This window comes from Diadema antillarum, unplaced genomic scaffold, assembly GCF_040938485.1.
Source record: "Diadema antillarum isolate AM-2024a unplaced genomic scaffold, OU_Dant_1.0 seq00001569_RagTag, whole genome shotgun sequence".
NCBI lineage: Eukaryota > Metazoa > Echinodermata > Echinoidea > Diadematoida > Diadematidae > Diadema > Diadema antillarum.
Genome location: NW_027272290.1, coordinates 129,798 through 143,503, shown reverse-complemented (window position 1 = coordinate 143,503; position 13,706 = coordinate 129,798).

Genomic DNA, 13,706 nt, shown 5'->3' with positions numbered 1-13,706 from the left:
AAAGGTTCGGTGTTCGAGACCCATATGTGATGCATGACACTTGTGACCTGCAACAAGAGGCCCTATCCACGGCATCTCTTTATACCCATGTGTATTGCACGGGTATCCGCTAGATGTTGACCGTTGAAGTTGTGTTTGGAGTTGAGAATACGTGCCCTATAATACGGCGAGCTGGCTGGAAGGCTAGCCAAGGAAAGTAGGCGAAGTACAGTCACACAAAATTATCATATTTTCTTAATGTAAATCGTTATGTTACTGTTATTGTATTATGGTATGTTGTTATTTTTTCATTATTGTCTTTAACTACTACCACTATTACTACTATGACTACTGCCACTACTACTACCATGGACTGCTACCGCTACTACTACTACTACTACTACTACTACTACTACTACTACTATTACTACTATTTCTACTACTACTACTACTACTACTACTACTACTACTACTACTACTACCATGGACTGCTACCGCTACTACTACTACTACTACTACTACTACTACTACTACTACTATTACTACTATTTCTACTACTACTACTACTACTATAACTACTACCACTATAGGTATGCTACAACTACTACTGCTGCTGCTACTACTACTACTACCACCACTGCTAGTATTATTCATGATCCTGAATTTATTACTTCACACAAGTCGGCGGTCCGTGTAATACATAATATTATAAAACTTGAGAGTTACTGCTCTACATGTGCAGGTTTTAAAGGGATGGTACAGTTTCGGTTGAGACGGGGCTTCCTGTTTCCAACGTTTTTTTTTTTTTAATATTACGGAAGGGAGGGAATACTGGTGGCACAACATGTCATACATTCTGACAACGAAACAAATCACCACCACCACAGATATCAGACTTAAAGTAACAGGAAAACTTATTCTTCCCGCGCCTCAAACGGCATCGTCCCGGTCTGTCCATCTTTTTTCCAACGTGGGCTTAACAGGCCACACCCACTTTGTAAAAATGCGTATTCATGACATGATGAATTTTTAGATAATGAGAAACCTCTTGAGAAATATTAAAGAGCACATAATTTTAGGAGGAATTCAAAGTTTCATTACATGAAAATTGGTTCTGATATGGCTGAGATATCCAAAAACAAAGCAATATTGATAAAAGGTGGGACCAAACTTTGATTAGAATCGCTTTATTTTACTTTGTTTTGGGGTATCACAGCCATTTCAAAACCGATTTTCATCAACAGGACTATGAATTCCCTTATGCTCTTTAATATTTCATGTAATAAAGTTAGTGGCTTCTAAGTCGGGTTTCTAAGTATCTTGCAAAAAGTTAAAGGTTGAATCCTCACCTCAACCAATACTATACCCGTCCCTTTAAACTAACCAGTGAATATTGCTTTTCTTCTTCCCGAGGCCATGACTTAGACTTTTGGCCAAAGTTCAGATTTCGGCCATTACGACCAACCGCACTTTTCGTCTCCGATTTTTGTTGCAGAACGCGTGGCACTATTAACCGCGGCTTTTTATCGCGTAGATTCTATACTAGTTAGTGTCCAAATCTGGCGAATGTAGGCCGAGTTATAGAAGTCTCCAACGCTCGCAGAGGATGGAAATGGAACGTACCCCCATACAGCTCTGATCTGTCATCATGCAATAATCATACTCGATCCGTCACATAACTCGGCTGGCTCCGTTCTCTTTCACACTGACCTTTCATCCGAGTGTGAGCTCCTCTTCAATTATGGATGACCCCGTGTCATCGATCCATTGAGCGCTTTTCTCTCACAATATTATTTCGTCGCTCGCTTTTCCTTCCAAATAAGAATTGGTTGGGCGTTCGACGACTGAGGAGGATAGCTGAGACGACATACGCAATGATGGATGTTGTGTATTTTGCCAGTATTCCTATATCATTTTAGAGGTATGCGGACATAACCGCCATTTTGTCTACATGCCTAAATTAGCAGGACTGTGGAATCTGGTCTCTCATGTCCACATTCCAGTCTGCTCGAGATAAACACTATATTTCGGATGATTTTTTTCTTCCATTTTTCCTTTTTATATCAGTGTGACATTTAAAAGAGTAGCACTCCAACACAAGAATGATATCCAAATAAGGTTGTCTACTTCATATTCTCATTGTATTGAGAACACAACGGGAGCAGTGAGGTATGTTAGGGTAGGCCTTTCTAGAGGGAAAGTCAATGGTATAGTTTTGGTTCAGATGGGGATTCAGATTTTAACTTTGCGAGATACTTAGAAACCACCTATGAAATGTTAAAGAGCATGCCATTCTAAAAGGAATTCAAAGTTCATTTGATATGAAATCGGTTTTGAGATGGCTGAGATATCCAAAAGCAAAGTAAAACAAAGCGATCTTAATATAAGGTGGGTCCCACCCTTTATTAAGACCTATCAATGCCTATATATTTTTTGGATATCTCGGTCATTTCAAAACCGGTTTTCATCACATAAACTCTGAATTCCTCTGGGAATTGCATGCTCTTTCATATTTCAGAATAGATTTCTCATCATCTCACAAAATTTGAAATCTGAAGCCACATATGAACCAAAAACATACCATCCCTTCAGCGCCCATGCAAGAAAGTCTAGATTCTTTTTGGTGCAGTACGTCCTTGGACAAGATGGAATTACCCACTTCTTCATCTAGAAATGGGCACCTGCAAGTAGGCCTACCGGGGTGATGATAATGACGATGTCCTCCGAGCGAACAGTATATGCATTGATGAGGTTGTTCTGAGAAATTAGGGCCGTCTTATTCGATGAGACCGTTTATTGCTAGAGGACCAGGTAATGCTATTCGTACTTCCAAGCACTGCTACTTACAGAGATTGCCTTCCACCCCCAACGCCCAGATTCTCAGGAGCGGCAATTGTGTGATGATGACACTGGATGACAGTCGCGTGTAGGAGGCTGTCACCCTCGGATACCGGTGATGACATCTCTATCTCAATCCATCTCTCTATATGTTTCTCTCTCTGTTTCTTTCTGTCTTTCTCTCGACTCGGGTTGGCCATCTCCGTAGCTTTCTTGCCACTCACTCCCTTCCAATTGATCCAGACAAGTCTGCCGATGTCGGCATTAGACCTGGAATGTCCCAATACATCAGTGCAGTATAAGCGATGAGTTTATGGTTTTTTCCTCCCTCTCACCCCACCCCTCTTTCTCTCTCTCTCTCTCTGACAAGGGCATGAGTATGTCTCTTGCCAAGGTCTTCTTTTTCTTCTCTTTTATATATATATATTTTTTTCAAACTCGGCCCGAAATGAAACTGATTGGATGACAAAGTTCATTCTGTTGATTGCAGGGATGATGCGGCTGTCCCTTGTAAAGTCAGTTGCTGGGAGGATGGAGTGTGGGGAAGAGTGAAGACTTGTTGTTCCTTGATTGATCCCCTTTCAAGTCATATCACAGTAGAGTATGATCGAAAACATTATCACGATCAAAGGATAGACAGTCCAGGCAGAAATTGCACGTCTGTCAATTTGTTTAAAAGGAAACAAACATGGACACAACAGTTACATTCCAGTATGGTCTGGGTTTCAGAGGTTGAACCCTGTTTTACCACCCACCCGATGTTTTTGATGGCTATACCCTAATTCTATACCCTAATGCTGAATCCGAATCTGGATGATGCAACTCTTACATCCTTGAGGATGTTGAGATGTACAAGATGTCTGCCAAAATGGGCACCCAAAATCTTGAATATCTTGAATAGCCAGATTCGGATTCAGTACCCACGAAATGGGGAGAAACCGTTAATCCAGTTTCAATCCATTCATAGGGAAATGCATATAATTATTGACATTTTACTTCATGACAACCATCTTGGATATCTTAAAACCCTCAAGGATGCATGAGTTGTATCATCCAGATTAGGATTCAGCACCTTCGAAATTTGGTAACACCATCAAAGAAATATTGGGCTAATGGTAAAATGGGGTTAGGCCAACAATCTGACTTACATGGCACCGAGACTATCATCATGATGTCCTTGCACCGCTCTCGAGCTTCTTTTATATGCTTTTAAAGCTGGTGTTTAAAAAGAGAAAGAACATTCGTTATGGGGACCGAGGGGAAAATCAAACCTGCATCTTAAAACAAGAAGACTTTTGCCACACCAAGGCGGTATACCTCCTTGTTTACACCGACTTCTAACAGCGTAAGCAAGGTAAGCATTGGGAGATATTGGTTCAATTAATGTATGTTCGGAAAAGTCTAAAATTAAGGTTAAGCTTCTCTTTTGCTCGAGAATAATATGAAAAATAGACGTAGAAGAAGTCTGCTGATTGGCTTAAAGTTGAGAAGACAGCTGCTAAACGCTACACCTCGTCTACTTAGTAATCGATATAGGGTGAGACTTCGAACAGGATTAACCAGATAATCCTGATCATAATGCATGATAATGCAACGAGTCAACAAGTCACATTTCTCGCCGCACGTGTCCGTATACTTGCGTATGCTACTGCGTCCACGTGTAAAAGACGATTCCTTCCAAATACAACATCTCACAGACGAAAAAAAAACCAACAACAAACATTTCGATCATTATGTATATCACATAATCACAAGTGCCATCGTCAAAGTGCGGTAGTGCATGCTTGGTTAAAACAAATCACCTCTGAGCATCCATTTCTCTACTCAGAGCAATACATATCGCAGGATTATGACATATTACATCTTATAAGAAGCCGCAACACTTCGAAAACAGAGCAAGGAATATTGATAAGCAAGTTTTCTTTTAATCCAGAAAAGATAACAGTGTGGGATTTTTATGTACTAGTAATTCTACCGATGTTGCGTAAGAATCAAAATTCCAGTAATAAGGGTCAATAAACTCGTTTCGGTTGTTACAACAGTCTGATGCTTATTTGAGGATGTGGTTCGATCCCAGGTTGCTCAATACAGAGTATTCCGTCATAAGGTCATTAGACGGAAATGACGAAGATATTACTCATGACTAAATTAAACATTAAGCAAAACATAAACCATATGTATGTGGAAAAGAAATCCCTTCTCCATACCTCAAACAAGCAGCACGTTTATCTTGAACGATGTAAAATGTAAAATGTAAAATGATAATGTTCCTATTAACTATGTGCACAACCCCCCCCCCCCAAAAAAAAAAAAAAAATAGGTCCCGCAATTTATTAGGATTGCTTTGTTTTGGATATCTGCGCCGATGCAAAACCAATCTTCATCAAGTGATTAAAACTTTCATATTTCATGGAGGTTTTTATCATCTCAAAGTGTAATAATAAAAAAAAATAACTTGAAGCCCCATCTAAACCGAAACTACTCCATCCCCAATTACAACGCGTTGAAAACAAATTTCCGAACGAACAAACAAAACAAAACAAAGCTTAGCGGTTATACTGGTTTCATTTCTAATTTTATCATCACTTAAAAGCAAGATAACATATAACGTACTCGCAAGAGCCCCGGTGAAGTAATTATGTTGTCATCATCGCTTTTTGGACAGCTGTCCACACAACTTGAAACCGAGTTTCTTCTCGTAACTGGGACGGTATTGGCGTGTTTTCATTCAACAACGGATGTAGGCAGTTTGTCGGCACAAATCTCGGGTTTGTTGAAGGGCTTTCGATGGCGTGAACAACTTACGGCGATTAATTTACCAGATCTCGAGGAGGGACGCATGAGCGGTCGCGTGTACGATCAACGTCATGAGCGGGGACATTGTGCGTGACATCAGAGGGTACAGTGAGGCAGTAGCCTAAAATGTATTTTCCGCCTGTCAGACCCATCCAGAATACAGTTCACATTCTTCCCCGCCACTTGCAAAAGATAGTAATGGTGTCTAAACCGAGGAGGTATGGTGCATGCTTGGTCTAACTATTGATTCGCTGGCATCGGTAGTGACTTGAAGACTGAATAAAGCGATATCACTTTTTAATCAATATACAGAGTGATACTTTCATTGTCTGGCATAAAGCAAAATGTATCAAGATTGCCCACAGGGCATAAAGATAGATATAATTAAAAAAAATCACTTTTTTGTAATAATAAATAGTGACGAAACAAATTCAAGTTTCAAGTAGAGTTAAAACACAATAAATTGATGACTTTGCGAATGGCATGGATTTTTCCCTGACATGCCTCAGGAGCATGCCTCAAGAACCCCGCCCCTTAAATCTATCAGATGAGACACTTGTGAACAACGAGGCAAGAATGTATAATTTCTCTTTGATCTCATGTTCTACAAAGTTTGAGTAGAGTTTTGAAATTCACTGACATTTGCCAGTCATCTTCCCTAATATTGACTGCTAACAACAAGAACAACAAAAAGTAAAAACCTCAAAAATTGTTTCCGCATTGCCGCATAATGAAAAGGAGTAAACACTTGTGACGTCAGACAATGGACGATAAAAAGTGAAACAGTAAATAGCTAAAGGATCGGACCATCGTAGGAAGACGGAACAGCTTCTTCAAAATGATGTCCCATTCACGCTTGACTCAACATGCATTATTATTACGTGTATCGTTGAGGTCCGTGCTAAAAAACCTTCGTACGATGGTTGGATGAGCAGTTCATAGTTCCGGGTACGAGATAGATTTGTTCGAATGACAGGAGTGGACACACGGACGATATAATGACCTTCTGGTTGATATTGCGCATTGGTCGAGTAAAGCAGTTTTTGAATCTATGGTCTGGGTTCTAGTCCAGATGGTGGACTGATCGATACCTGATACTGAAAAGCAACAAGAAAGACCGTACCAGATAGGCACGCATTGTGAATCGATCCGACAATGCATCGATCATCATAAGCGGAAAAAAAAAAGAAAACTGATATGTTGAAGAAGGCTCTAGAATCTTAAAAGTGGGACTTAAGGGTCGAATTTATACCCGACGAGTAAATTCTCGACAAAATGTCTTATGTTTGCACTCTGTCCCTTTGACCTATAAGTGTAAAAGATATGGAAAGTTTCGTGGTAATGCTGGGCTGTCAAAATAATGGCACTGGTCTTCAATCTTCTCATAATAAGGCCAAATATGAGTAAACATATCCGTCGTCATAATAAGATCCGGGGTCAGTATTAGATACATCCAAGGAGTTGGACGTCTCTCCTGGTAATTTATTCTTGGTGCGTCCGTCGATCGTGTTCGGGTACGAATAGACCGTTTCGGTAATGAAATGCAATTTAGGAATGTTTCTTTTCGTATAGCCTAAAACATTTCATTCACCTGCTTCCTTCCATTAAGTTCCATAGGTAGAAATTTACTTACTTTAGTAGTTAATGTTAGGAAGGGCAAACTTTGCCGTTGTTAACGGCAACTTTTGCTAACAAAGCATTACAGACCTTGGTCTATTACGACCACCTTGACTGCAAGTTCGGAGAGAGCTCGGTATATTACTACTCCTTACTCATCTCCCTATAAGTGTCGTCGAAGCTTCCTTAATTAATAATTTCAAAAAATTATGGGATAGACAAGGGAGGGGAAGGGAGAGAAATTAAAAACCTCTTCTCCTCAGAGCAGCGAAGTTAAAGTTAACTCTATCATACTGAGACCGGAATATTACAGGACCAGTCCTCTATATACTTCCGTATCATATGTGATGTGATGATGCTTGAAGCGACTCTTAACCACTAATTTACAGGTTCTACGTCGGATTGGATTCTGACGAAGACCCATATCCTAAATCCTTAGTTCTCTATTGTTGAACAAAGTCGGCCTTAAATTAGAAATCCTTTATACTTTTGTAAAAAAAAAATAAAAAAAATAAAAAAATTAGTACTTGGTACGTATGGAATAACTACAAGACTATCTGTCAAAGGGTGTAAACGACTAACCAGGAAGGTATGACGGAGGTAAACTTCCCAAATCGCTAATACGCATTTGGATCTGCACGATTTGGTCTGGAGTCGCGAGTATGAATGCACTTCTTTTATCCATCGAGGTTATGGTATTTTAACGAACTTTCCTTGCTGCCGGAATATAATTTAGTTATATAGACACACACTCACTCGCATACACACTTTCCATTTAATATTAACCGGAAGTGCTGTTGTTGAGAGAGATCACTTTGGAAACACCGATTGAAATAGTCAGCGGACGGGGATGAAAATATCAATTATGCTTGGATATAAATACCCCAATTATCGCACGCCGAAAGGGGCTCGTCTCGAGAAAACAGCTGCCAGGCAGCTGGGCGCGCGAGCGGACAAGAACTCGCTGGGTCGTCCTCAACCCGTGCAGCGGGTGGTACAATACCCACAGTTCAATCAAAACGTCGTCATGTCATTTTGGCACGGTGCAAAGATGCAACATGTAACCAACGTGCAAGGACGCCCAATTGCAATTCCTTGACAGTGTTACACGCACTCTACTCTGAACCAATAACTACAAATGATTCAAGTAGGGATAAACACTCCGGAAAAGACTTTTACAGCATGGTCTTTCAAACGAGGATGACTATCGTTATTACAATGTCAAAATAAGTACAAATAAAACTTGTATTAATGTGAAGATTAATTACCTGTAAGTGCCGTCCACGTCCAAAGGAGCTCAAAACGGTGGCTGCCCGCCATCCTGTCGCTATGAAAATCAGATGTAGCAGCCGAAGAAAGAAAGAAAAAAAAAAAGACGCCCAAAAGAAAGAATCCAAGTAGAATCGATTTATCTAGGTAGGCCTAAGATTCTTCAGGTGACAGTTTTTGGCTCTAAGTCGAAATACTCCAAATGGGATGTCACTGCCACACACACGCACAATTCTTTCGGTATGTCAACACAGTCGCTCCCTGCCAACGGCGACACAAAATTCAGTGAAGCAGCTTATCGTCTGCTGGTAACCCCACCAAGATACCGCAAGTCAAAATCCCTACTACCTCTGCATGCCGTTTATCGGGGGTGACAGTGTAATACGTGAGTCATTCATCCAAACCAAGAAGAGAGCTGAGGCGCTGCTAAAGTCGAGAAATTTGCCATTTAAGGCATGCTAAATCTTTTCACTCTCTGAAGAATATAAAGGATGCGTATAGACTCCAACGCACTCATGAAGACCGTCAGCTCTGCATAACAAAAGACCAATCGTATGGACCACGTAATAACCAGGAAATACTTCGACCATTCGGAAAATGACATTATCAGGGTTTAACGTACCACCGTAACGCCATTTCAATGACAAAGACAGGGGGGTAGAGATAGGCTAAGAATATAACAGCTATTCGGGCGTTTCTGGAGATTTACTTATTCATCAACGGAATAGCAAAGATTTTCTTCTGACAGTCTTTTGAAGCAACAGTGGTAGTTTCGTGTTCTAACATCCTGAGCACCTGACTTCTTGTCGCTGTAGACTGGTCAGGTGACAGAGCCATTCAAATACCTGGCCACACACGTTTGGGATTCTTTCTTCTTCATGCTTAATGTACTGTGTTTGTGTGCAAGTTCATATTTTTACGGTTACGTGGACTCGTATGCTTTTCAAGCTGTAAATGATATGGTCGACTGCTCGACACCCTGTCAAACTCCTTGGTCGTTGACGGCGTAGCAGAGGTCGTCTAGTGGTTGTCGACAAAAGACATTTTAGCACTTCCATTACATACCATTAAACAGTACAGGGACAAAATTGATTTCTCCAAAATTACCTTACATTTATCATTTTGTTGATATTAAGCAGACTTTTTCGGACATCTGTAGAAATAAAATAGACTTATTATATTAGTAAATCAGGAAATAAGTTACTGGGACACCCAGTGGCGTATCTAGGGGGGGGGGGGGCAAGGGGGGCACGTGCCCCGGGCGCCACTCCTTGGGGGCGCAAAAAACGAAAAAAAAAAGCGAAGAAAAGAAAAAAAAAGAAGAAAAAACGAAGAAGAAGAAGAAGAAGAAGAAGAAAAATAACTCGCCCGGAAGGGGGGGGGCAGAAAACCAAATCAAACAAGATAAAAACAAAACATGATGATGACGCGGACAAAATGACAATGTTTATTGTGTTCACACAAGAATTCCATGTTCCGTAAGCTGAAATACAAAAATTTCGGCGCGCTCGCTGCGCTCGCTCGCCAAATATATATAAAAAAGAAGGTAAGAACATAACTTGATGATGCGGACAAAATGACAATGTCTATTGTGTTCACACATGTCATTTAATATTTAGCAGGCAAAATGTTTCACTGAGCAGCGGCTACAATTTCTTTCATTCTGAAGTGATCGCCAATTGGATCAAAAGGCGCCAACGGTTTCGAACATACGGGGGGGGGGCGCAAAAAAAAAACAAATCAAAAAAGATAAGAACAAAACGTAATGATGACGCGGAAATATACAAATTTCGGCTTCAGTTTGTTGGTATTAAAATCGTTATCTATAAGGTCGTCACTATATCTTGATTAGAATTGTAAGATTTAATAAGCAAAAAATGACAAGAATTCCATGTTTTGTAAGCTGAAATACAAAACTTTTAGGCTCGCTCGCTGCGCTCGCTCGCCAAAATTTATACATATATATAAAAGAAGAGAGATAAGAACAAAACGTGATGATGACGCAGAAATAAATATACAAATTTCGGCTCACTCGCCCGCACTAATTTAGAGTATTTTTTTAAAGTCCTCAGTTTGTTGGTATAAATCGTTATCTATAAGGCCGTCACTATATCTTGATTAGAATTGTAAGATTTGATAAGCAAAAAATGACAAGAATTCCATGTTTTGTAAGCTGAAATAAAAAAAATTTCGGCTCGCTCGCTGCGCTCGCTCGCCAAAATTTATCAAAATTCGCTACATTTAAATCACCCTCAAAAGACCCCTTTTAAGTGCTTGAAAAAAGCAAATCATGTAGACTTTGTTTAAAGTCCCTACCGGGATGGGGTTGGGGTTGAACACTTTTTCAGAAATTAGGGGCGCAATTTTCGCGCTTGCCCCGGGCGCCGTTTCCCCTAGATACGCCACTGGGGACACCTTATTGTAGAAGAAAACATTTTCAAAGCGCTGACGCTTTCCTTTAAACACTGCGAACAGAACAACGGGCAAGTTGTAATCGATATAGACTTCTCTGGTACTACAGCAAACGCATTCTAACAAAGTCTTTAAATTTTACGGCTTATTCAGAAGTTAAGGAATCGTTTCACCTGCTTCTTGTAATCCTATTTACGTAACTAAAACCACATCTTGCATGCGTGATCTGACGCTAGATCGGGCGAAATCCAGACCAACCCCTTTCAACTTCGATCTTCCGTCGTAAGTTATCTTGTAAATGACATTTGCAAAACAAAAATACAAATGCAGTTGAAGACCAGTTACATTATGATGAATTAGTATAATACAGTGTACTCAAAACAGACAGTGACAGATGTCAGTATTGAAGTATGCGAGTGGGCGTTGAGATGGTTATCTTGAGACAATTAACCAATTGTCCTTCTCAAACCATTTGGCTTGTTCAGCAAATAAAACCGTGTTTGCAGACTGATGATATCTTACTTCATTTTACATACAATATAAATCAACCATCTCATTTCTTGACGTTGCTAAAAGCAAAGCTGTTTTTCACAACTTTGTGAAAAATCACGTCGTGTAGCTCTGTCTGTTTGTCTGTCTGATCACCCCCCCCCCCTCTCTCTCTTTCTCTTTATAGTCATTACACTGCAAATTATGGTATTCGTTATAGCCGAAAAGTGATACTGTAGTTAAAACAACAGGCGTGAGATATTCTCAGTAATAAGAAAGTGGATATATTCTAACACACAGCATCGATGTAAGATATTTTTGGTGTCGACGTATGATGTCTTCCTGTGAAAATGTTCAATGTAAAGTTGAAAGGTTAACAACTTATTGCGTCTTTTTTAATCTCATTCTATTTCACCTAAAAGTCATGCGGAAGCAGAACGTTTGATAGATATCGAGTAACTGTCCCTGTATCATTTTCTCTGGAAGTTTCCTTTAACATAGCTGGGAAGTGAAGCGTGATCTTGTGTGGTATTGCGAGTTGATATGATTGAGAAACGGTCTATGATTACGCAAAATCGTTTAATGATTGGATACAATTTGTTTGTTTGTTTATTTGTTTTTCCGTTTGTCATTTTTTCCGTTCATATTATGTTTGTCATTTTGCTTGTGTTTCAACAGCATTTTTCTTCCTTCCTGCTGACCTATTATTGGAAGAAGCTTTATTTCCTGTTGCACATTTTCCGAGTCAAATTAGCACATTAGCACGTGAACACAAAACATTACGAAATAGCTATCCTATGTTGAAATAGTTACCTCTCTTCCTTTTTTCTCATCCGTGATATCAAGTCGCATAAAAAATTGCGGTGGCTACCACATCCCTTGCTAACACGAAACATGACCAGTGAGTTAAACCGCCAGTTCTTAATAATGCTGTAATATATCAGATACGCGGGTTTCATCAACGTTTTCTTTCATTGATCATGTCTCATTGCACATGTTTCCAAGCTTAAAACCAAAACCTACGTGGTATGTATCAACAGCAAAATAACTCACGTTGAACGTTATACATTATTATGTGTAGGTAGGTAATATCATGCGTCCATGTGTATGGAAAGGGCTTCTTCTTCTTCTTTAATTCAAATGACATTTGCTCTGCGATGGAAGGTGGATTCATTTCATTTCATTTCATTTATTTCATTTCCAACAAACAAAAGAATGATAACAGTGAGAAGTTTAAATATACATAGGCCTAACTACAAACAGTCAATACAACATTGTCGGGGGGGGGGGAATATATTGAATTGAAGTACAATTGAATAAACGTTGTGATTTTAATGATATATGAATGAAAATGAAAATTGTTGGAAATGGGTTAATTGGTTTAAATCAATCGCTGTTTCGCTAATTGGTTAAAAATCAAATCACCATTTCGTAGACTTTCTTGACCAAATGCAATCGTGCCTTGCTAGAGAGTATGATGTGTTTATATTTCATATTCTTAATCAGACTACAGGTCACAGACGTATACTTATGCATGTGCGTGTGCATAAGTGTGTTGCAGAAAGGCCCGGGATTATGGGATGACGATATGAGGTTGTGAAGGATATTGACGATAAAGACGTGATGGAAAACCAATTTTTATCATGACCAACAATCTGTGCAACTAGTCGAGAAATGATACATGTTGATACCACCCCCCCCCCCCGTTGTTGTTGTTGTTGTTGTTGAAAACACACAACACTAGCCTTTTGTCAAGGCCCTCTCGCTGTGACAGACAAGCGAACGGACAAGCGCGCTCCACTCGGCTGGGCTCTCTACATTATACAGCGAGAGGGCCTTGACAAAAGGCTAACACAACACTAAAACACTCCATGAAAACACCGCAGAAGACAGCTGAGTGGCATAAATGAATTAGGCTTTCGAATCAGGTATCAAAGAGCGGTGGTACATGAATTTTAAACAGAGTTTTGCGTGTCCAAGAAGCTATAATTATCTAGGAATACTTTCCTCTCATTATCACAGTAACCCACAACTTTCCCGGCCCATACGTGAAAAAAAAAAGAAACACCAAAGAGATTCTGTATAACAGAGAAACTTTCTACTCCACTGACCAGTCGTTATGCTTTGTGGGACAAATCTCGGAAAGGGGGGGGGGGTGATTTGCACAAGCTCGGCTGTGGTCGTGGGAACCCCTTTCCCATGGACTACTAATATAATTATGGTCAGCACATAATGAAAGCAAATTGAAAATTGTCTAACTGTGTTTGGCACCGGTTTATGGCTACACACAAAGGAAGTCTTTTTTT